This window comes from Canis aureus, chromosome 35 (assembly GCF_053574225.1).
Source record: "Canis aureus isolate CA01 chromosome 35, VMU_Caureus_v.1.0, whole genome shotgun sequence".
NCBI classification, from domain to species: Eukaryota; Metazoa; Chordata; class Mammalia; order Carnivora; family Canidae; genus Canis; species Canis aureus.
In genome coordinates, this window is record NC_135645.1 from 157,983 (window position 1) to 182,771 (window position 24,789).

A 24,789-nucleotide genomic window follows, 5' to 3' on the forward strand; every position below is an offset into this window, starting at 1 on the left:
GTAATAAGTTAGAGATGAACACTATAAACTCTCAAGTAACCATTCAACAGACTCACAACTAAAAAAAAAATGGTGATTAAACATAACCATAAAAAATACTAAACTAAAAAAAAGAAAAATACTGATATAGCAGGCAAAAAAGAAAAAAAAAGGAGGAAAATGGAAACTAGAGATGAGACATTTAGAAAATAAATAGCAAGATGGCTGACTTAAACCCAACAATATCAATGATCACATTAAATATAAATGGTCTAAACAGTAATTAAAAGGCTGAGATTGTGCTTTTATTTTTAAAAAGCAAGGCTAGGGCAGCCTGGGTAGCTCAGCGGTTTAGCGCCACCGGTGGCCCAGGGCGTGATCCTGGAGACCTGGAGTCAAGTCCCACATCGGGCTCCCTGCATAGACCCTGCTTCTCCCTCTGCCTGTGTCTCTGCCTCTCTCCCTCTCTGTGTCTCTCATGAATAAAAAAATAAAATCTTTAAAAAATAAATAAATAAATAAATAAATAAATAAATAAATAAATAAAAAGCAAGGCTATCGAGACACCTACGTGGCTCAGTTGGTTAAGTGTCTGACTCTTGATTTCAGCTGAGGTCCTAAGATCCAGCCCTGCTTTGGACTCCATGCTCAGTACAGAGTCTGCTTTGGATTCTCTTTCTTCCCTCCCTTTCCCCCTTTTCCTGCTCTTTCTAAAATAATAAAATCTTAAAAAAAAAAAAAAAAAAGGAGGCTACAGACAACTATATTTTGCCTATAAGAAATGTAACTTAAAATAAAGGCTCAGTAGGCTAAAGGTTAAAATGTATCATGCAGGGACGCCTGGGCTACTCTGCCTTTGGCTCAGGTTGTGATCCTGGGGTCCCGGGATCGAGTCCTGCCTTGGGCTCCCCACAGGGAGCCTGCTTCTCCCTCTGCCTGTGTCTCTCCCTATCTGTGTCTCTCATGAATAAATAAAATCTTAAAAAAAAATAAAAAATTTAAAAAGAATAAAATATATCGTGCAAGCACTATTCAAATTAAAACTGGAATAACTGTATTAATATCAGACACAGATTTCAAAGCAAAGATTAGGGACACCTGGGTGGCTCAGCGGTTGAGCATCTGCCTTCTGCTCATGCATCCAGGATCAAGTCCCTGATTGGGCTCCCTGCGGGAAGCCTGCTTCTCCCTCTACCTGTGTCTCTGCCTCTCCCTGTGTGTCTCTCATGCATAAACAAATAAATCATTAAAAAAAAGCAAATATTAGTAGGGATTTTAAAAAATAATATTACCAGGGATAAAGTCATTTTATAACAACAAACGGGTCAACTGATGAACATAAAACAATAATCCTGAACATGTATACATTTAACATACTTCAAAATACACAAAGGACAAAAATCTACACAACACTATCAATCAAACCGGTCCCAATGGATATTTACAGAACACTGAACTACAACAAAATACACATTCTTTTAACATGTGCACAGAACATTTACCAAGAAAGACCACATTCCAAAAAGTAAAAGATTCAAGTCATAGAAATAAGTTCTAAAAACAATGGAATTGAAACAGAAACCAATGACAAAAAGATTTTAAAAATCCATGAGTCAGACAGAAATCAATAGGGAAAGTACGAAGTACTCTGAACTGAATAAAAATGAAGATATATCAAAATTTGTGGGATGCAGCTAAAACAGTATTTAGAAATTATTTATAGCACTACATTTCCAAGAAATGCCTAAAATCATGACCTCAGCATACACCTTAAGGAAGTAGAAAAAGAGGGACACCTGGCTGGTTCAGCGGTTGAGGGTCTGCCTGCCTTTGGCTCAGGGCATGATCCTGGGGTCCTGGGATCAAGCCCTATTGGGCTTCCTGCAGGGAGCCTGCTTCTCCCTCTGCCTAGGTCTGTCTCTGCCTCTCTCTCATGAATAAATAAAATCTTAAAAAAAAAAAAAGAAAGAAAGAAAGAAGAAAAAGAATAGCAAATTACATCCACCGTAAGCACCAAGGGGAAATTAATAAAATTCATAGTAGAAATCAATGAAATAATAAACAGTAAAAGGAGTAAAACTCAGTAAAACCAAAGGCTAGTTTTGGGGTGTTTTTTGTTGTTGTTATTGTTTTTTTTGAGATCAACAAAACTAATAATCATTGCTAGTCAGTCTCAAAGAAAGGTGGGGGAGACACAAATTACCAATATCAGGAATAAGAGAGGAGACATCACCAGATTCTGCAGACCTCAGAAATATAATCAAGGAACTTAAAAAATAAAATAAAATAATCAAGGAACTTAACACTAAAGCAATACATCAACTTTTTGCACTTTTGTACTTACTTCCAAATAAAAATATTTTTAATTACAAAACCTCAATCTTTATCATAGGTCAGGGGATGGCCACAAGTTAGTAACTGCTACAGCTGAGTTAAAAGCTGAGTGTCATAGGTACATGAGTTCATTATACTAATCTTCCTATTGTTTTTTAGCATGTAGAAATTGTAATAGAAAGTGGTTTTAAATAAATAAAAGGCATACATCTGAAACTTTTAGATAGAAAAACATTTTCAGAAGATATTCACTCATTCCTGGCATCAAAGGCCATAAATCTTGAGAACTCTGCCTCTGTAAATCCCAAATCCACAGACCCAACTGATCATGTATCATGCATTACCCATAGTCTCTTACTGCCGAGTTTTGACTCTCACTCTTCTTCACTTTTGTCTTTTACCCAGGGTCTGATCCCAGGTCCAGGGATCGAGTCCCGCATCAAGCTCCCTGCGTGGAGCCTGCTTCTCTTTCTATGTCTCTGCCTCTCTCTCTCTCTCTCGTGAATAAATAAATAAAATCTTTTAAAAAAATAATAAAAAATAAAAATCATCAGTTATGATTCTCTTTAAGCATACTATATCACATAGGAAATTACAAAGACTATCACATAAACTTTAACATTTAATTTAAATGTATATTTAAATTTTAAAAACCTGTACATAACAGAAAGCTTCTAATTTTCTATGAATCCATAAAGATGAAAATCCATAAATATATTTTAAATTATATTGCCTGTCAAGATGAAAATACATATTAAACTATATCTAATTAGAACATTTGAAGCATTAATACCAAACTTCCAAAATCCGTTTAATTTTCAGAATATAACTATGGTAGCCTGCAGGAGTGCATGCTTTTTAATCAAGTCAATTTCTAGATTATAGAAAACAAATTAAAGAAATTTTTCTTACCAAAAGCACTATGTCATCATTCTTCCCAATTGCTGTATCAGCAGCACTTTCAAAAGCTGGCTATTAATACTAAAAACAAAACTAGGCAAAAAAATCCATTCAGATGAGAATTTTCTGCCAAATATTGTTTTGACTCTTTTTGAACTGCTTCCAAAATGATTAAGATATTAAAATTTAGGATTTTTAAATTCACTGACTTTAAATGGGTTTTCAGAAGACATACATACCCTGGGGCACTGGTAAAGCTACTACTGAATAAATCACATCTAGTTCCAATTATACAGCCCATGCCTCAGCCTTGATGTTATCTAAATAGCAAGAAGCTCATAGGCTATTGTGCTTAACCAAACCCTTCCTTGCATTTACAATGAACTTGATTCTTTTGTGTGAGTAAAAACAACAGCACAGGACAAAGTGAAGCTATCAGGAATAAATCCCACTAAGTCAGATGCAAATTCTTGAAAGCTTACTTATTTTTTTCCACACTATGAAGTACAGTGTTCTAGGGTAAGAGTTGTACCTCATTTTCTAAAACAAGAGGAGCTGACTTCCAACAGGGATAGAGATCCCCAAACCTCTAAGTCATTTTTCTTCAAACCTGAATTTCTTATTAGTTGGAACAATAGTTTTATAGTAAGTAGTATGTGTGAAGAGGGTTTTCTTTAAGGAGATTCCATGTACCTACCCAGAATTACAAATCAGGTAATTTTACAAGATGCTTTAGAGAGTGATCTAGAACTTGAGTGAAACTTCAAGTGAAGCAATTTTGAATAAGACATTTTTAGTTTTTTACTTCAGTATTTGCCAAGTTCAGAGAGTTGGAAGTAAAAAATTAAAATTTAAACTCTGTTGGGGGGGATCCCTGGGTGGCGCAGAGGTTTGGCGCCTGCCTTTGGCCCAGGGCGCGATCCTGGAGACCCGGGATCGAATCCCACATCAGTCTCCCGGTGCATGGAGCCTGCTTCTCCCTCTGCCTATGTCTCTGCCTCTCTCTCTCTCTCTTTCTCTGTGACTATCATAAATAAATAAAAATTAAAAAAAAATAAAATAAAATAAAACTCTGTTGGGATGCCTGGGTGGCTCAGCGGCTGAGCATCTGCCTTCAGCTCAGGGTGTGATCTCGGGATCTGGGATCGAATCCTACATCGGGCTCCTAATGGGGAGCCTGCTTTTCCCTCTGCCTTTATCTCTGCCTCTCTGTGTATCTCTCATGAATAAATAAATAAAACCTATTAAAAATTAAATCAAATTAAAAATCTGTTGGCTCAAAATTCACAAAACGAAGTTATTCCAAAAGAAATTCTTAAATAACATTTTTTATAAGTTTGTAACATATACTCTGCCGTTTTAAAAATTAAAATTGCATTAAGACTTTTGGGTCACTTTGCAGTGCTCAGACGGCACAGTTGGTTAAATGTCGACTCTTGGTTTCACTTCAAGTCCTGATCTCACGGTCCTGGGATCAAGCCCCAAGTCCAGCTCCACGCTCAGTCTAGTGTACTTAAGACTCTCACACTCCCACCCTCTCTCTCTCTCTGCCCCTCCCCCCTGCTCGCTCAGGTGTGCGCCCACTCTTGCTCTCTCTGAAATATATAAGTAAATCTTTAAAAAAGAAGAAGACTTTTGGGCCACCTTGCATTGTTGAAAGACAGAATGAATCACCTACTTGTCTCTGTAGTTCTAGATTTCTTTTTCTGAGACTTAAACATGCCTATCCATGTTAAATAAAAATTTGGCAAACCCATCTTTAAGGATCACTCACCAAAAGGTTTTTTAAAGATCCTAAAGTATAAACAGGTCAGCCAGCACTCTGAATATTCTTTCATTGTCAAATCTGTAGCATCCACTAAGATACCCTTCAGCAATTCAAAAGCAGTTCTCCCTTTGAAATAAAAAAGTAGTCTAATAACATGTAAAATCCTTACTCATTGAACAGCCTCAATTTTTATAGCTATATAAATATTGTGTAAAACAATTTTTTTAAAAACTCAATCTCCTAACTATAGAAACCAAACTGTCACAACTCTTTATGAGGGCAAAACTTAACACTTCAAGTCAGCTTCTAACAATAAGAATGACATAATATAATTTAATGAATACGTGGAAATTTTACAAGGATACCAGCTAAATTTTAACAAAGCTCTAGTGAATACCCATTTTATCACTTCCCATCTTGAACTTTCTCTTATAATACATGCTTTTGTTTCTGTGTTTAGGCTTAAGGAAGACCATTGTATCCAATATACACCAAACCAAGACTATTTACATTTGTAAAGTACAGTCTTTGTATAATTATGTTTTTTATAGGTTACAAAACAATGTGATATCTAAAACAAAATAAGTTAAAATTAGGAAAAGTAATATAATTATGTCTTAGGATCAATATTAGGAACATCAAGAGTTACAACTTAGCCCACACTATAGCATATTTACATACGTTTTTATCACTTTTATTACATACACTATTTAACAAATCACCCCTTTTATTCAGAGAAAACTCCCTGTGATGAGAATGTCATCATCAGGCAAAATGTAACTTGGAGTATTAATCAACTACAAAGTATTTAATTAGTAAAAATGGGAAAAGTAGTTTTGGACTGACAACTGATATCTATGTTTTAATTTTTGCTTTGTAAAAATGGAAATGTGTAAAAAAAAATTTTTTTTTTTTTAAAGATTTTATTTGTTCATGAAAGACACAGAGAAAGAGGCAGACACAGGCAGAGAAAGAATCAGGCTTCCTATGGGGCGCCTAATACAGGACTTGATCCCAGACTCTGGGATCATGCCCTGAGCCAAAAGAGCATGTTCACATAAAAGTTCTTTTATGGACAACATAATAGTTTGTATTTTTAAAATGTCTACTTACATGAATGAGAGATTTCCATTTATTCAAGCTACTTTGTTCTTAAAACTTTTAAACTTCCCCTTAAATCTTTCTCACGTATGTAACTTTTCAAAACTCCATATTCAAGGACTGCGTTATAAAAACATTATAATTACTAAACTGATTTTAAATTCTTACTATCAATTATGAAAAATGCTGCAGCAGGCAATAGGAAATAGTAGATAGGATGGCTGTAATAAGACAAGTCCTACAGCCTGAATAATCAAAACAGACAGAACCAAAAGGGCATAGAAAGAAAACTGGCTTCTACCCCTAAGATAATAAAAAACTTTAAAAAATGGAGACAGTGGCTACTAGTGGTGACGGTGCTGCAGAGTGAGAGTAAGGAAGAGATTTTAGTGCTTTTTGAATAGTTGTACCGTCTACATGTAATAGTATTTTTAAATAGTTAATGAAAGAAGGAAGGCTAAGTGTATGTATAAGCTTCTAATTCTACAATGCATGGACAATCTTGGGTGGGAAACTTGTAGGAACCTGAAAAGCACTTCATGGCGATCTATCAAGCCATTCTCCAGATTCTCTGGATCTCTCTTAATTAGGTTAAGATAACGTAGTCATTTTGGCAAGATACAGTAGTCATTTTGAAAGCCCTCTTAACAAGTACACTTCCAGTAAGCAACAGTTGATTATATTTATTTTTATATCCCCTCCACAGTTTGGCTCCACTGAAGTAAAGCAGTAGCCAGTGACACAGCATAAAACAGCAGCAAATACTAAGATATTTAATCAGATTAATCCATCTAAAAAAAATTAATCCATCTGCAAGCATTAAGCATATATGCCATGTTCATTACTATATTAAGGAACTGTAGGAGGTAAACAACTTTACCCTAAAATACAAAAAAAAAAAAAAAAAGGAAAGAAAAAGATCACAGAACTCAAGAAAAAGCTTTAACTTGTTCTTAAATGACAATTAACTCAACATGAACTATTTTGCAAGTTCCTTCACCTGTTGGTTTCAATTGGTTTCAATTTCTTCTCCCCTGAAACCCCGCAATTGTAATAGTCCACAGGATTCATTCCGACCATAAAAGTTTTAACCCTCATCAGTATTGCCTCTATATCTATCCATCTTGCTGTTGCACTTTCTCACCACTAGGTGATGTTCCAACATTGGTAAGGAAAAGGGCTAACAGTTTTCAGGAACCATAATAGAAAAGCGGCTGATCAAAAGAGATGATGAGAAGTTCGAAGATTTTTTTTTCCAGTATGACTGGAGATACTAATCTGGGAAAGCAGGAGTTGGCTGTATAATACAGCCTATGTTTCATGTGTCTCAATAGAAAAATAAGACACAATAAACACAAACAAATGATAAATGGGGGTGGAGGGGAGAGAAGGCAGGTATATTATTATTGCCTTTACAAAGATTACTCCCAAATTCACAATTGTCTGAAACTAGAATTTAGGGATCTTATATGTTGTGAAGCAAGGAAGGGAAACGTAACAAAGTGCCCATGAACCTATTAGAGAACAAGATGAGGTAAAGTATAAAATTATGTGGTAAAACACTACTTGCCCATTAAACTGGGAAAAAAAAAAAAAAGATACACTGCTGTTAAGAGTGAATCTTGTGACACCTGGGTGACTCAGTTGGTTAAGCATCTGACTCTGGTTTAGGGTCAGTTTATGATCTCAGAGTCATGAGAATGAACCCCGCATCAAGGCTCTGTGCTGGGCTTGGAGCTTCCTTAAGATTCGATTCTCTCTCTCTCTCTCTCTCTCTCTCTCTCTCTCTCTCCCTCTTGCGCCCCACCACCAAAGGAGAAGGAAAAAGAAAAGAGTGAATCTGTACTACTTTTGGAAAACCGATAGTGTATTAGAATTTAATACTCCCACACTTTGATCCAACAATCTCAATTAGAAATCCATGTCACATGTACATATAAATACAGGTTACCATTAACTGTTTTCTTCAAATTCATGAAAGAGTGTATGAGTTTTGTGCTTTCGGGTAAGAGGGGTATATATAAGCAGAAAAACCTAATTGAAACAAGTTTTTAAAAGCAAGCACTAAAGAAAATGTTTGGCATTTAATACAGTTCTCTTTTTAGAGAACTCTAGACAGAGTCCCCAATATGGGACTCGATCCCAGGACGCTGAGATCACACCCGGAGCCAAAGGCAGACACTCCACCACTGAACCACCCAGGTGCCCCTACACTTTTAAATTTAGAAGATAAGGATTTTTGTTAAGTAATATATGACAGTGTAAATTAGTGATTTCTTCTAAAATGTAATGCTGTTAAATCCAGATCTCTAACAGCTTGACATTTCAATCAGCAATTTAAAATAAAATTTAAACGTTCAGGGGCACCTGGCTGGCTCAGTTTGTAGAGCATGCCTAGAGCAAGTGGCTTTTAATCTTGGAGTTGTAAATTCAAGCCCCACACTGGGTATGAGCTTACTTTTAAAAATAATAATAATAGGGCAGCCAGGTGGCTCAGTGGTTTAGCACCACCGTCAGCCCAGGGCTGATCCTGGAGACCCGGGATGGAGTCCCACGTCGGGCTCCCCACATGGAGCCTGCTTCTCCCTCTGCCTGGATCTCTGCCTCTCTCTGTGTCTCTCATTAATAAATAAATATTTTAAAAATAGTAATAAAATTTAAATATTCATCCATTCTAAGACTCCTATTATCTATTTTTGATAGAAACCAGGTTACAGCTTAGATAAAACCTTATCCTTGCTACTAGCTCGTGACTGTCATTATGTAGTTATTGCATGTACTGCTTGAAGTTGGTCTCAACTATGGTATTATGGTACTATGTCATTTCAACTGAGCAAAGTACATTGTTGTAGTACAGTGCTGAGTTTAAATTGTTGATTAAACATTCAAAAAAATTACACTGTAGCTGCATTCTGAAACAAAAAGTAATGGTGTACAAAGACAGGTACCCAAACAAAGCATCAGAGCAGAGGAAGGGCTTGGAGGAGAAGGGGTGGGAATGGGGAGAGAATAGTTAAGAACGGGAAATAAGGAGGGAAGAAAACATTACAGAAAACTATATTCTAAGTTGTATGTCAAGAAGTTACACATAGAACCCAGAGATGTTCATTTTTCTGATTAACAGCCAAACTAGGGACGCCTGAGTGGCTCAGAGGTTGAGTGTCTGCCTTTGGCTCGGGTCGTGATCCCGGGGTCCCAGGATTGAGTCCCACATCAGGCTCCCTGCATGGAGCCTGCTTCCCCCTCTGTCTGGGTCTCTGCCTCTCTCTGTGTCTCTCATGAATAAACAAGATCTTTTTTAAAAAATTGCTGTTGAATGGCCTTACTCATAGTACAATCATCACAGAAGTCTGGACTTTCTCATTTCCTATGGTCATTCTGTAATCCAGTATTCAGGATTTTAAAAAGAAAAAAAAAAAAAAGCATTTGGGGACTATGCCAAACATAACAAAAGTAACTGACACATGTACAGGGATTTTTAGTTTACAAAACACTTTTACAGGCCTTATTTACTTTACTTAGCAGTTTTTTAAGTTTTTTTATTTATTTATTCATGAGAGGCAGAGACAGAGGCAGAGACACAGGCAGAGGGAGAAGCAGGCTTCCCTCAGGAACACAATGTGGGACTCGATCCCGGATCACGCTCTGAGTCAAAGGCAGATGCTCAACCGCTGAGCCACCCAGGCGTCTCTACTTACCAGTTTTCAATCAATATCTTCTTTCAAAAACGGGAAAAAAAACTCTTCAATTACCCAAAATTAGCACTTTTGACTTGCCCACAAAGTCAAGCATAGGGTGACTATATCAAAAAGCATCACCAACAAATTAAGGAATTAACATGCAGACAGCACTTTCAAGTGTCTATTTTTCAAAAATGCATTTGAAAGCCAAATGTAGTTGAAAGATTGACTAGACTCCCAAGATGGCTCACAAATGACCTTTTACCTCCCACAATTCTGCTAAACTATACTTCCTATTACAGTAGCCTGGGTCATGGGGCAGGTAGCCAGGTAACCCAAGTTTTTACTTCCTCTGCCCACTTCTTAATTATTAATACTCCCTAGGCCTCCACATCCTCTGCCCACTACTTAATATTCTCTGGCTTTCTCTGTAGCAACAGAAAGGGCCAAGAGTAGCACCACTGACGCGTCCAAGGTGATAACTACCAACAGCTGCCAACCAGCATTTTCAGCACTAATCTCTCTTGAGCTCCAGACCCATAGATTTAAACATCATGCTTACATACAACTAAAGTCAATAGATTCATTTTATCTTCCTTCCAAACCCAAACCCACCCCCAGCCACTGTGAACAATTCCCTCTACTCCTTAAATGAATATGATTTGGAAACACGCCATGCCAGGATTTAAGAAGTCATCCTACACTCCTTCCTATCCCACAAGTAGGCACAGTCTTACCTTACCATGTCTACCTTTCTCATGTCCCCCTCACCATGCCCCATCTCCACTGGCACCGCCTCAACTCAGGTCCTGATGCCCTCTCTAGTCTCCCTCATTCATATCAATATACAATCCAGATATAATAATTTCTCTGCTTGAAATTTCAATAGTTTGCCATTGTCTGCAACATTTCCCAAACTGGTAAGAGTCCCTCCAAAATAAAATCTTTAAAAAGGCATCCCCTGCTCATATAAATTGAAGAAATACACTGAATTAAACAATCCTTTTACTAGCAAGACACTGAAAAGTCTAGGGGCACCTGCTGGCTCAGTCTGTTGAGCATCTGACTTCGGCTCAGGTCGTGATCTTGGGGTCCTGGGAAGGATTAGTATGTTGGGCTCTCTGCTCCAGCCTTCTGCTCAGCCAGGAATCTACTTCTCCCTCTGCCCCTCCCCCCCATCATGCTCACGCTCATGCACACACTCTCTCTCTCTTTTGAAGATTTTTTTTTAATTTTATTAATGAGAGACACAGAGAGAGAAAGGCAGAGGGAGAGGCAGAGGGAGAAGCAGACTCCATGCAGGGAGCCTGATGCAGAACTTGATCCTGGTACCCCGGATCACGCCCTGAGCCAAAGGCAGACGCTCAACCACTAAGCCACCCAGGTGCCCCCCTCTCAATCTCTCAAATAAATAAAATCTTTAAAAAAACAAACAAACCTGAAAAGTTTCACAATACACAATACTACAGGTTTCCCTACCATGAATGGGGAAGTGGAGTAGAAGAGAAGCCCAACTGGGCTCTAAGAACAAAGTTACAACTAAGTGGAAGACATGTAACATCCCTCAGAATCTGGCCCTGCCCAGTTGTCACCACCACCTACCTGCCTTTTACCAATGGTTATCATTCACTTCTTACAAACCTTACATCCCATCTATAAAGAACACATTTGTAGTTCCCCAAAGAACTACTGTTTCCTGACTCCAGTCCTTCACATACATTGTCCCTTCTGCCAACAATGCCCTTCCCAAACAGTCTAGCTGAAGGGCTCTTACAAGTACTTCCAGACCCTGGTCAAATAACTCCACCATGTTTTGATTGTCCCTTCTACCTTCCAGCAGGACAACTCCATCTTGTCTCTTCATACACGTCAGAACATTTGTCCTATAATATTGGACTTATAGGGGCACCTGGGTGGCTCAGCGCATGATCCCAAAATCCCCGGGATCAAATCCTGCATCGGGCTCCCTGCGTGGAGTGGAGCCTGCTTCTCCCTCTGCCTGTGTCTCTGTCTGTCTCTCTGTGTCTCTCATGAATAAATAAAATCTTTAAAAATAGGGATCCCTGGGTGGCGCAGCGGTTTGGCGCCTGCCTTTGGCCCAGGGCGCGATCCCGGAGACCCAGGATCGAGTCCCAAGTCGGGCTCCCGGTGCATGGAGCCTGCTTCTCCCTCTGCCTGTGTCTCTGCCTCTCTCTCTCTCTCTCTCTCTCTGTGACTATCAGAAATAAGTAAACATTAAAAAATAATAATAAAAAAATAAAAAATAAAAATAAAAATATATTTTTTTTTAAATTTTTTAATTGGACCTACAGACCGAAAACCTTAAAGGCTGAGGACAAAGACAGCACCCAGCAATGGAGGTAAATGAATGAGACATGGCAAGACAAGACAAAGGGTATGAGGAAAGGGCAAAATCCTTCCTGTTTTTCTGGGTAAAATTTCACAACCAAGTACATTTTGTCTTTGGCATGCTCCCACACTCATCCCAATGCCCTTTCCAACTTTCCCAATACCCTATGTCCCTTGGTGACTCCACATACTCTGCATACCCTCCACTAACAGCAGTATATTCTTTGGGATCAACTACTTCTTCAGCAAGAGTCAAAAATTATGGGACACCTGGGTGGCTCAGCGGTTTAGCATCTGCCTTCGGCTCAGGTTGTGATCCTGGGGTCCCAGGATGGAGTCCCGTGTCGGGCTCCCTGTATGGAGCCTGCTTCTCCCTCTGTCTATGTCTCTGCCTCTCTCTCTCTCTCTCTGTGTGACTATCATAAATAAATAAAAATTTTAAAAAATTTTTAAAAAATGAATAAATAAAATAAAATAAAATTAGGAATAAAATGTCACTGTCTACATGTTTTTCTACATGTCCTTAAGAACTGTGCTAGATGGGGATCCCTGGGTGGCGCAGCGGTTTGGCGCCTGCCTTTGGCCCAGGGCGCGATCCTGGAGACCCGGGATCGAATCCCACGTCGGGCTCCCGGTGCATGGAGCCTGCTTCTCCCTCTGCCTATGTCTCTGCTTCTCCCTCTGCCTATGTCTCTGCCTCTCTCTCTCTCTCTCTGTGACTATCATAAATAAATAAAAATTTAAAAAAAAAAAAAAAGAACTGTGCTAAATGCTGGAGATTATGAAGATTAAATTTCTCGCCTCAAAGCATCAAGTCTAATGGGCTAGAGAGATAAGCAACACATATCAAAATGGCTGAGTGGTGCTATAAAGTATACCTTTGATCTAAGACCTGAAAGGTGTGAAGTTCATCAAGCAGTAAAGCGGGAAAATAACAGAGGGATGGAATCCAGCAGAGGAATTACCTCGTGCAGAAGTACTGAGGGGAGAGGAGGCAAATTATTAGAGGAGGGGCTTGGGGAGATGGCAATGAAGGGATGCACTAGCCGTGACCGAAAGCAAGTCATGTATGGAATTGTTGACCACTATATTGTACACCTGAAATACTGTATGCTAACCAGAATTAAAATTAAAACAAATTTAAAAAGCACTAAGGTGAGAAATCCTAGAAAAATGTCTTGAATACAAATTAAAACAGCTGGAGCATAGGGTAGCCTCTATGGAACACCTGGAAATGGAGCTAAAAACGGGACAGGATCAGATCATGATGAAGAACCTTGCCTGATACGATAAAGACATAGATTAACTTGCATATGATGGAGATTCTGAACTTTTTACAACTGAAAGAGACCAAAGCCCATGCCATGGGGCCACATTCCAAAGAATACAACTTGAATGGTGTCTCTGGGACCCGTACAGCGCAGCAGCACTGTGTTCACCTGCCTTTAGCAGAGGTCATTTCAGCTCAAGTGAGCAGAACTCATTTCATCCCCATACATCCAACGTCTAGCCCTGCGCTTGGCACATACAGGAACTAAGAAAATACTGAAGAGTCAGATTTGCCAACACAATCCTATGGGCATAACCAAGGGCCCTAACCAAGCTTCCTTCCTTCCTGCCTAGAGAAATCACAACTCTTACGTACAACCATAACTGGTAATTACTGCAACTTTTAAGGAACATGAGGAAAGATCACTCACCATGGGCTGCATCAGAGATAATGAAGGATTCATGCTAAAAACACATTAAGATGCCTCTGAACCTAAATAAATTAAGCACCGTACTCTGTTCTTCTCACCAAACACTGAACAGAAAACAACCTGGGTTAACCCAAATCTATTCATCAATGAAGTCTAAGGCAGTGGTAATAACTATAAAAAGTATAATTTCATATCAAAGCATCCATGAAATAAAAATCTATTTTAACTGAGAATGTTAGGTTTTCAAATCATTAAGTGCTCCAGACAAAATTAGGCTACTTGCCTGCAGTAGCTTGCATTTACTGAGCAAACTGAATCACATGATTATTATTGGCATGTAAATAAGGATTATATCTCTTACGCTTGGAAAAACAGTAAGGCAAAGAAATTTTAAGAGAAACTTTAGGAAATCAGAACCTTAATCAATCAGCTTAAAAAATGAATCGCTTAAGAAGTTAAGGCACAGGTGCACCTGGGAGGCTCAGTCCGTTAAACATCTGTCTTTGGCTCAGGTCATGATCTCAGGCTCCTAGGATGGAGCCCACATTGGCATTAGGCTTCCTGCTCAGCAGGGAGTCTGCTTCTCCCTCCCTCTCTCTGTGTGCGCTCTCCCTTGCGCGCGCGTGCTCTCTCTCTCTCTCAAATAACAAAATCTTAAAAAAAGAAGAAATTAAGGCATAATCTCGAGATGGATGATAAACCTTTGGTCTTTGAAGAACCAGAGACCCACATTTAAAGAAAGCAATCCAAAGGCCACAAAGGAAAATAAAATTTAAAAACTTCCTTTTAAATAAAAGATATAAGGGGATGCCTGATGCCTGGGTGGCTCAGCTGTTGAGCGCCTGCCTTCGGCCCAGGGTGTGATCCTGGAGACCCAGGATCGAGTCCCACGTTAGACTCCCTGCATGGAGCCTGCTTCTCCCTCTGCCTGTGTCTCTGCCTCTGTGTGTCTCTCATGAATAAATAAATAAACGTTTTTAATAAATAAATAAAATCTTTTTAAAAAATAAAAATAAAGATGTAGGGACACCTGGGTGGCTCCGTGGTTGAGCATCTGCCTTCGGCTTGGTCCTGGGATCAAGTCCCACATCAGGTTCCCCATGAGAAGCCTGCTTCTCCCTCTGCCTGGGTCTCAGCCTCTCTGTGTGTCTCTCATGAATAAATAAAATCTTTAAAAAAAGGAAGCCTGGGTGGCTCAGCGGTTGGGCATCTGCCTTGAGCCCAGGGCATGATCCTGGGGTCCTGGGATCAAGTCCCACAGAGGGCTTCCTGCAGGGAGCCTGCTTCTCCCTCTGCCTGTGTCTCTGCCTCTCTTTCTGCATCACTCATGAATAAATAAAATCTTAAAAAAAAAAAATCTTTAAAAAAATATATTAATCCTCAAATATAAAAAAATAAAAAGATATAAACACATTTCAATAACCAGTATTTTCTATTGTTTTTATTCTTAATTTTTATTTTAATAACCAGTATTTGTAAATGAAAATAATGCACATAAAACTCCATTAAATAAACCTAAGTAAACATATTTTTAAATTTTATACTGTGACCAGGAGAGAATGGATAACAGTCACACAGGATGGAGGGAAATGGCTGCATTGCAAACACACCCAGAAAAAGAAAGACAAAAATACACATAAAATGTACATTAGAGATACATGAGGTTAACAGCCTGAACCTTTTAGGATGTTCCCAAAGATGCAAAATCATGGTATCTTTCTATGAAAAGCCTGAATACAACACTATGTCATTACTGCCCGCTGCTCTAGTTAAAATAGGCAGCAATCCTCAATCCCCCACCCCCACACATCCTCATCTCTCTCTCATACACACGTTACTTGTTTTGAGTATGTTAAATATAATTAAACAAATAGCAGTACGTTACCATTTACTGAGCCTCCTATCCTCACAATTCTCTAAGGTAACTTTTATTACCTCCAGTCATCAAAGGAAGAAATTAAAAAAGTCACTTGAACCTGACTATAGAGCTAATAAGTGATGAGGCTGGAACTCAAAGTCACTTGTATATGGCTCTGAAGCCCACATTTTAACCACTATACCATGCCCACTCCCGAGGCATTTTTAGCCACCATTATCTTTTTTTTTTTTTAAGACTGATGTTTTCTTACTGTGCTATCCCAAGAGTAATATATGTAGGCTCAGATACTTTAAATTTCATGAAAAACATCTACAACTTATACAGTTCTTTTATTTATTTTTAAGTAAACTCTGCACTCAACGTGGGGCTCAAACTCACAACCAGATCAATAGTCACATGCTGGGATCCCTGGGTGGCGCAGCGGTTTGGCGCCTGCCTTTGGCCCAGGGCGCGGTCCTGGAGACCCGGGATCGAATCCCACGTCGGGCTCCCGGTGCATGGAGCCTGCTTCTCCCTCTGCCTGTGTCTCTGCCTCTCTCTCTCTCTCTCTCTGTGACTATCATAAATAAATAAAAATTTAAAAAAAAAAAATAATAGTCACATGCTCTACCAACTGAACCAGTCAGGGGCCCCTATAGTTCTTTTAAAATAATGCAGATTTGGGATGCCTGGGTGGCTCGGCGGTTGAGGTCTGTCCTTGGCTCAGGGCATAATCCCGGGGTGCCGGGATCCAGTCTCACATCGAGGTTCCTGCACGGAGCCTGTTTCTCCCTCTGCCTCTCTCTGTGTCTCTCATGAATAAATAAATCTTTAAAAAAAAAATAAAAATAAAAAAATTAAATAAAATAAAATAATGCAGATTTTACTAACAGTAGGGAAGACATTAACTAACAACGAATATAGCTGAGTATCAATCCAGAATTACACAAAGTACAAAAGGTCCTCCAAAATTCCCAACTTTAGGACCTAGCCTTTTAATTATGCTAGATTATTTGTGTGGTATGAAATACCCAGTGCAACCCTGGAGAGATAGCAGCTACCTAATTTCTTTCTCCATTATTCACATTGTAGACTCTCATTATATGCTTTTAACTATACCCACTCAACAATCATGTTACAGGAGAAAAGAAAAACAAGAGAAAAAAAACATTTTAAATAGTGGTGGTGGGATGCCTGACTTTACATCCTTGTCCCAGAGTGAGTGTGCAATGGGGACTATAAATATGTTCCTCACCAGTCTAAAGCCCCATTCACCTGTCAAAAGGTATCTTGCAGGGATGCCTGGGTGGCTCAGCGGTCTGCCTTTGGTTCAGGTCCTGACTCTGGAGCCCAGAGTCCCGCATCAGGCTCCATGCAAGAAGCCTGCTTCTCCCTCTGCCTGTGTCTCTGCCTCTCTCTGTGTGACTCTCATGAATAAATAAATAAAATCTTTAAAGAAAGAAAAAAAAGGGTATCTTGCATAGCCAATTATGATCCAGCTCACCAAAAAAGTAACCTATTCTAAAAGCTGGAGGAAAAACTAGCCATTGGAACTGAAAAACAGTACGTCAGTTAACAACCAGTTTTCAAACTGGTATCTTCTGAAGGACTCTTTCAAGTGGAATTTTGGCTATGCAGGATTTCTACATTAAATGAGAATTTGGCCCAAAGCCCCCATTATAGAAGATGATTTCACTATACTCAGCTCTTTAGATCGGAAAGAATTACGAACTCAAACATTTGTCTTATATATCAAAGTAAGTTAATAACTAATGCATTATTCATTCTATTTCACAAATGGGAAAAGGCAGAGCAACAGGGATGCTGTTAGAAGGCACACTAGACCCACGTGGGAACTGTTCCGTGACTTATTTTAAAATAAAATAAAAATGGGGTGTCTGGATGGCTCGGTCAGTTAAGTGTCTGCCTTCTGCCTTCAGCTCAGGATGTGGTCCCAGAGTCCTGGGATTGAACCCCACATAGGGCTTCTTCCTCACCCTCTGCCATTCCTCCCCTGCTTGTGCTCTCTGGCAAGCACACTCTCGCCCGCTCGCTCCCTCTCTCTGTCAAATAAATAAAATCTTTAAAAATAAGTAAGTAGGGCACAGCCAGGGTGGCTCAGCAGTTGAACACCGCCTTCAGCACGGGACATGGTCCTGGGGTCCCGGGATCGAGTCCCACGTCAGGCTCCCCGCATGGAGCCTGCTTCTCCCTCTGCCTGGGTCTCTGCCTCTCTCTCTCTCTCTCTGACTCTCATGAATACATAAATAAAATATTTTAAAATAAATAAATATAATAAGTAAAATAAAATAAAAATGTAATAAAGGGGGACCTGGATGGCTGGTGTCTACCTTCGGCTCAGGTCATAATTTCAGGGTCCTGGTATCGAGTCCCACATCAGGCTGCCCGCTCAGCTGCTTCTCCCCCTCCCCCCTGCTCGTGCACATGCTTGCTCGCTCTCTCTCAAATAAAAAAAATCTTTTTTTTTTTTTTTTTTTTTATTTATGATAGTCACACAGAGGGAGACAGAGAGGCAGAGACACAGGCAGAGAGAGAAGCAGGCTCCATGCACCGGGAGCCCGACGTGGGATTCGATCCCGGGGCCCCAGGATTGCGCCCTGGGCCAAAGGCAGGCGCCAAACCGCTGCACCACCCAGGGATCCCTCAAATAAAAAAAATCTTAAAAAAAAAAAAGTAATTAAAGTCAGTCATGTAATGAAAAGCAACTCTTAACATTGGCTCTCAGTAGAAAAAAGAAAAAAAACAGTGAATTTTGAGATGAGCCATTACTACAATACAAAACAAAGGCAAGGGCATCCCTGGGTGGCTCAGCTGTTTAGCGCCTGCCTTTGGCCCAGGGCGCGATCCTGGAGACCCGGGATCGAGTTCCGCGTCGGGCTCCCTGCATGGAGCCTGCTCCTCCCTCTGCCTGTGTCTCTGCCTTTCTCTATGTGTCTTTCATGAGTAAATAAATAAAATAAAATAAAATTTAAAAAAAGAGCAAAGGCAAGAGTGGAAATAATTCCCTACCAACAGAAACCATCTAACCCTAGATCCTTAACTAGCACTAGTATGCTATCACTTACTCTACACATTTCCTCTTCTGTAAAAAGAAGGGATCGGTCTAGGACCTGTGACCATTCATCATTATTGTCTTCCAATCTTACACTTCATTATTTCAATGTCTAACTCACAAATTCCTTGTGAGGAAAATAGGTAAAACTAAATAAAATAATTAATCTAGCTTGCTATCAGAAGTAGAACTGTCTTTCATATTACTATCCAAAGACAGTTATAAATATTTTTACTTATTTTTTCAATATTTTATATTTAAATAATCTCTACACCCAACATGGAGCTCGAACTTACAACCCCAAGATCGAGTTGCATACTCCATCGACTGGGCCAGACAAGCATCCCCAAATATTTTTATTTAAAACTTCTGGAAAAAGTCTACCTACATCAAGTTCCACATCATGTAATTAGGAAACCCTGCTTTACACAGTTAACTCACTTTTAACAGAAATTCAATTTCTTACCAAATATCTAAGTATCAACAGATCATTTAAAAGCAAGATCCAGGGATCCCTGGGTGGCGCAGCGGTTTGGCGCCTGCCTTTGGCCCAGGGCGCGATCCTGGAGACCCGGGATCGAGTCCCACGTCAGGCTCCCGGTGCATGGAGCCTGCTTCTCCCTCTGCCTGTGTCTCTGCCTCTCTCTATCTCTCTCTGTGTGACTATCATAAATAAATAAATAAATAAATAAATAAATAAATAAATAAATAAATATAAAATAAATAAATAAAAGCAAGATCCAAAGGGAGCAAGTGAGAATCAACAAAAGAGACAAATTTCAATTAAGAGATTAATTACAACGCATTTAATTCATACCATCCCACATACACAGACATTAAACACAGGGTACTTTTTACTGCATTCTCAGTTCATACTAGTATCAGTGGTCTCGGGTGATAGGAGAAGGTAAAAGGTGTGTCTTCACCTGTACCCTCAAAGAAACATGCCTCGGTGGAGCTGGGTTTTCAAATGTCTGTATGGCCTCCTTCCCTGGGGAGATGCCTTGCGGGTACAGAACTCCTTTAATTTGGCAGTCGTAAAGTCTGCTATCAGAGTTAATGTTTTACCACTCAGACCTAACAAAGGCCCCATTATGAGCCTCCGGGTCTAAGATGTTACCAGATCCAGTGCTGGGACAGTTCTCTCTGGAAAACTGCTCCATAGAAACTCTCCAGCACTCAGCACTCTCAACTTTGCTCATTCTCACACATCTGATGATCTGAACAAATCTCCTTCTCCTACATTCCATTCTTCTCCCTCCTTCCTAATGACATTTTTTAACTCGTGATTACAAAAGTGATTATTTTTTATTACCATTGATTTGTGACATTTCACATCATCTCTATTTTCAATCTTACTAATAAAAATCTTTTTGTGTTTTTTTAAATACTTTTTTTAAATACTTTTTTTAATTAGAGATAGAGCGCAACGCAGGGCTCAATCTCATGGGCTGAGCCAAAATCAATGACACCTAACCAACTGAACCACCCAAACACCAAACTAATACAAAGGTTTTTAACCTACAGCTTATGTAATCACTAGCTACCATGAAGTCCAGGGCATGTTACCCTACAGACAACTACTTACTTTCCTCCAGATTAAATAAACCCAGAACCTTTTATAGTTTTACATAAATCTTAAAACATGGGCTCTAATTCTGATGCTCTCTTCTTTCTCTATCTCAAAATAGAAGGTCAACAAAATTCAAGTTAAGATTCTAACAATTATTTCCTTGCCTCTCGCAAGTTTCCTGGACTAGTTAGATGGGTTAATAATTAGAACATGGTTTTGGTGACTACAGATCTATTATCGCCATAGGCCAGTTAGTTTCATTTCACACAAACTATGTTCCAAAACCAAAGATTAAATCCCATCAGCGATCTCTTGGATGCAGATTTAACTAGATGAGCTATACGGTGCACTCAGTATGCCTTCCATCACCGGAATGTGTATCTACCTGATATATTAGGTAATAGCACTACATTATCTTCTTTTAGTGTACTGCTATAAACTGTTATCTTAATAAGTGATAAGCCGCTAATTCCTATTCAACTCATGTTCCATCACAACGTCTTCTACTTAATACGTATATAGTTAGTTTAGGTTACCCAGTATACCAGCGGACAGAATTCAGTGTTAGATAAAACAAGTAATCATGATCATTTTAAAATTCTATTTCTGTCTTCCCAGAGTTTTAGCAATTAAAACCATTTTGTTGTCATTCAAAACTATAAAGTTATTTCCCCCGTCACCCCGACCATTAGGGAAAAAATACAGAATAAAGACAAAGTTTCACAGGATGCCTCCCTATCACTGATCATGGCCCATCTCCTGGGACTGCTATCAATCTTCAAAGTATACTCACATCTTCAAACCTCATATTCACAGTGCTTACAAGACTACCTACCAGGTTATACAAGCAGAGCCTGATTTAGTGTATAGAACGAAAGAGGCAAAGGGAGAATTGAAGTGTCTCAGCTAACCTCAAAACTCTCTGAAGTAAGTATTACTATTTTTGTTTTCAATAAGAAAGAACTGGAAGAGGAGCAGCCCAGGTGGCCAGTTTAGCGCCGCCTTCAGCCCAGGGAGTGATCCTGGAAGAGACCCAGGATCGAGCCTCACGTCCGGCTCCCTGCACGGAGCCTGCTTCTCCCTCTGCCTGTGTCTCTGCCTCTCTGTGTCTCCCGTGAATAAATAAATAAAATCTTTATTAAAAAAAAAAAAAAAAAGGAAAAACAACTGGAAGATGATGATCAAGGAAGTTAAGCAATTTACAATATAAGGGACTTTGAAGACACGCAGAATCCTAGCTCTCTGTTACCATATGGGACAAGCTGTTTCTATTTCTAGGTTTACCATGTTAGCGGTCTGTAACTGTGGGCAACTTAACATCCCTAAATCTCAGTTTCCACATCTGTAAAATAGGGTCTAGGGGTGCCTGGGTGGCTCAGTGGTTAAGCATCTGCCTGTGGCTCAGGGCGCGATCCCGGTGTCCCGGGATCGAGTCCCACGTTGGGCTCCCTGCATGGAGCCTGCTTCTCCTTCTGCCCGTGTCTCTGCCTCTCTCTGTGTGTCATGAATAAATAAATAAATCTTTAAAAAAAAAGGTAGGGTTTAAATGAAATAATCCATGTCAAGTGTTTGATTCAAAGCCTACTATGTAACAAGCTTACTCAGTAACTATTAGCACTGGTCAAAGTCAAACAGTTATGAAAAGTCAAAAAACAAACTCCAGTCTGATTTTCCAAGTCCATGCTTTTTCTACAATATGTTGTAACTGCCAATAAATAGTTCTTATCCACGTAAGAATCTACACTTGAAATATGGTATCAGTGGAAAACTGATGTTACCTAAATGAGAGAATTAAGAGCTAACCGAGCCAACAGAAGTATTTTAGCTGTAATATCTAATAAGCAAACCACACAGAAAGTCATCAGAAGATAATGTTTAGACATTCAAGCTTACAAAGCTTTGTTGTAATTACTACAAAACTATTTTCCTATCTGTGTAGGAATTTATCTCAAATCAGTTATAAATTAAGATTCTTAATTACCAAGCATACTCCAAGTAAAGCAACCTAATTGACCTGAACAAAGAAATCAGCCCTTCTACTACATAATCTGAACACTGCATAAACTGAAGCCTGTCAAGTGTATCTTCAAGAAGAACCGCTACTTCTTATTTTTTATTTACTTATTTATTCACAAGACACAGAGAGATGCAGAGTCCCAGGCAGAGGGAGAAGCAGGCTCCATGCAGGGAGCCCGATGTGGGACTGGATCCTGGGACCCGGGGTCACACCTGGGTCACAGGCAGGTGCTCAACCGCTGAGCCCCCCGGGCACCCCTGCTACTTCACAGTTTCATGTGTAACTATACTACTTATAAACTGAGACAACCAGTGTCCTCACTTTTCCTGCCCAACACCCTGAGCAACAAACAACAGGCTTCGCCAACCTTGACAGACACCTCACTGAACCGTCTCAGTCCTTGCGAGTCTGACAGTGGCTGATGCAGGAGCACAGGAGCAGAACCAGGATCAGTAACAGGCTACGGGGAACCTCCAGGAGCCGATCTGTATTTTGAAAAGCGCTGCTAACCCAGGATGGGGTGTCCGCACACACTTATTTTAGCAAGTGTAGCCTACTCGGCAAACAACCGTCCTCCCTAGAAAAGGAGGCCACACGTACTCCTGCGAAACAAAGTACATGTGCCTTGGTAAGGAGGCTGAGACCTAGCCAAAGGCACTACTCTCGTTTTTACAGGTTTTACTTATTTATTCATGAGAGCCAGGAGCAGAGACCCGGGCAGAGGGAGAAGCAGGCTCCATGCAGGGAGCCCGACGGGGACTCGGGGACTCGGGGGCTGGACCCCCAACCGGGGGTCATGCCTAGGCGCCTGTTGGGGACTCGGAGCCTGGATCCCCGACCTGGGGTCACGCCCGGGGCCCGACGAGGACTCAGGGGCTGGACCCCTGACCTGGGGTCACGCCCAGGCGCCCAATGGGGACTCGGGGCCTGGATCCCCAACCCGGGGTCACGTCTGGGGGCCCGACGGGGACTCAGGGGCTGGATCTCCGACCTGGGGTCACAGCCGGGCGCCCGACGGGGACTCGGGAGCTGGAGCCCCGACCCGGGGTCACGCCCGGGGGCCCATCGGAGACTCGGGGCCCGGACCCCCGACCCGGGGTCACGCCGGGCCGAAGGCAGGCGCTGCCCCGCGGAGCCCCGGCGCCCAGGAACCACACGTCTAACCTGGAAGCCAGCCCTTAGCGGAGAACCGGAACCGCCTGGCTCGAGCGACACCTGCGTCTGTCGCGCTTTCAGGGCTGTCCGCGGCCGACTCGCGGGTCTGGAGCCGCCTCCGCCCGCAGGCGTCCCCCTGAGTCAGCTCCGAGGCGCACGGAGGGGACCCGGCCCCGGGCGCTGAGCCCCGCCGCGCGCGGCCCGGGGCGAGTCCTACCTGGCGGTCCGGGGCCGGGCTCCGGGGACGGCCGCCGCAGCTGCCCCGCACCTGCCCCGCAGCTGCCCCGCACCTGCCCCGCCGCCGCCGCCGCCGCCGCCGCCGCCCAGGAGCGCGGGTGCAGGCCCCGGAGGCCGCCGACCGCAGGCTCCACGCCCGCCGCTCACCCGCCGCCGGCTCCCGGGGGCCTCGGGGCCCGAGCAGCCGCCGCTCCGCGGGGCGCCAGGCCCGGGCCCGCCGCCGCCGCCGCCGCCGCCGCGCTCAGCCCAGCCCCATCGCCCGGGGCCGCTCGGGGTCGCTCGGGGTCGCGGCGCGGCGGGCGGCGGGCGGCGGGGGCGGAAGGCGCGGCGGCCGGGCCGGGCCGGGGCGGCAGCGGGCGGCAGGAGGGCCGCGCGGGGGGGAGGGCGCGGGCTGCCCTCGGAGGCGGCCTGGGCGGCGGGCGACGAAGCGGCCCCCTCCGCCGCGGCGCCGGGACCTCAGCGCGGGCAGCGGCCGGGGAGCGCGGCGAGCTCGGGCCTCCCGCGCCCGGATGTGAGGTCACGTGGCCGCCTCGGCCGAGCGCGCGCGGAGGGGCGCGGGACGTCGGGGGCGGGGCCTCGGTGGGCGGGGCTCGGTGGGCGGGGCCTCGGGGCGGGGCGACGGCGCAGGCCCCGCCCCCGCGAGCCAAGGGAAGCGGCGGGAAGGCCCTCGCCCAGCCGCCGAGCGCGGGCGGGAGGCTGCGGCTGCGGGTGCAGGGCAGGGGGCCCCGCGCGGCGGAGCCGGACCTGCCCCCCCCCGCCCTCCCCGGCCCCGGCCGCGCAAAACGAGCTCTTAGCACAACGTCCCGCGAGGGGCCTGCAAGCCCGGCCCACGGTCCAGGTCACGGGGGAGACGGGCGCGGCAGCGGGAAGCCGGATCCCAGCAGCGACCCAGGCCTCCGCCGCTGCCCGCGGCGCCCCCGCCCCCGCCCCCGCCAAAGACAGAAACGCGCAATTCGCCTTCGGCGGCGGGCTCTGCGCCCCGGGCCCCGGGAAGGGCGGAAGCGGACCCCAGGGACCCCCACGCCCCACCGCCTGCGGCGCCGGACGCTCTTCCGAGGGAGCTGG

At 42.6% G+C, this 24,789-nt stretch overlaps 1 protein-coding gene across 6 annotated transcripts in view; it reads right to left on the reverse strand.

Annotated features, from left to right (window-relative positions):
• The window catches only part of ATP13A3 (ATPase 13A3), a 97,216-nt gene extending 73,459 nt beyond the window's left edge, over positions 1-23,757 (reverse strand). Inside the window, exon 1 of one of the 6 annotated variants that reach the window (XM_077884068.1) lies at positions 23,705-23,757. The gene's annotated coding sequence lies outside the window, so the exon portion shown is untranslated. Of the gene's footprint in view, positions 1-2,657; positions 2,790-3,225; positions 3,992-16,068; positions 16,189-22,699; positions 22,920-23,496; positions 23,653-23,704 lie in introns of those variants that run through there. The other 5 variants (XM_077884061.1, XM_077884062.1, XM_077884064.1 and 2 more) reach the window with 5 other exon arrangements.
• Positions 23,758-24,789: the final 1,032 nt, after the last annotated feature.